Below are 1,338 nucleotides of genomic sequence, written 5' to 3' on the forward strand. Positions count from 1 at the left end.
TCACTACAAAGTATGATTTTTATATTGTTGGGTGTTGATGATCATGTTGTTGATATTGGGTGATTCCCAAGATGGAATTTTTATATGTTTTTTTGAATTTTATGATATCATATGAGTTGGAAACATGTAAATTTGGTTGTTCATGATGTAGAATTTGTGATTTCACCTATGCTTAAGATGTGCATGTAAGGTGTTTGATAAAATGCCTAAGAAACTAGAAATCATGCAATATAGCTAAATTGTGACTAAGTGAAGGATTTATGATATGCCCTTACGTTCCAATGACTTCTATGTTGATAATGTGCCTTGTAAATGTTGTTGGAATACTCATGAACTATTCTTATAAGATTATGCTATGTTTACTTGCAAATCCTGCTTATGAACAAGATGTATTATAACCATGCAATCCACATAAACTTCCATGCTATTGGTATGTGTTGCCAATATGATTATGCAATAAACATGATATTAAGATTGTGCAAGTACTTCCATGTGATATGAAATCCTTTCCATGCAATACATTATTGATAACCATGCTTAGTATGAGATCCCTACTTATGATATTATAAATTATGGACTCTACTCTTATGATCAAGTCAGTCATGTGTGTCAGTTTCCTTCCATCGAGTCCTGAGGGTACTTGTACCTGAAAACTATAGTTGTGTGCCTAGAGCCATGTCATGTTTCACGATATCCGAACTCAAGCTATGATTCCATAGACTTTAGTCAGTCATGTGACTCAGGAAAACCTCATGATCTTAGTTAGTTGTCAGATATCAGTTACATTCCACCAGTCAATGGAATTCAGTAAGATTAAGTCATGCACAGTCAGTTATTCATGTCCAGTCCCTCTAGATGGGAGTAGAGGTTAGCACTAAGTGAACCCAAGGATGGGAACTCACCTGCCAGTTTAAGGTATGATTCTTAGTAGTCATTCTTGTGTTCCAGAACTATGTAGCCAGCGTAGATTGAGACATCTTAACCCGTCAGATTAGGGTTGATAAGGTGGCTTAACCCGTCAGTTTAGGGTTCCCACCATTCTCATTGACTACCCGCCAGATAAGGGTCACTCACAGGCTGTCCTTACCCGTGGCACGGTATTAACACCCCTCCAGTCGGGGCAGAGATTGGACCCCAGCTTAGCTATAACAACATACATGGGGCATGTCGGTTAAACACTACTTCCCACAGTTTCAGTATCAGTCTCAGTAAAAAAACTTAGGGCGTTCTTCAGATTTTATTATATACAGGATTGTCAAATACAGTCACCCATGTTATCAGTTTCAGTATCAGTCATGACAATTATCAGTAAACCATGTATTAGCTTACAGGTCATGC

Source organism: Capsicum annuum, unplaced genomic scaffold (assembly GCF_002878395.1).
Source record: "Capsicum annuum cultivar UCD-10X-F1 unplaced genomic scaffold, UCD10Xv1.1 ctg2684, whole genome shotgun sequence".
NCBI classification, from domain to species: domain Eukaryota; kingdom Viridiplantae; phylum Streptophyta; class Magnoliopsida; order Solanales; family Solanaceae; genus Capsicum; species Capsicum annuum.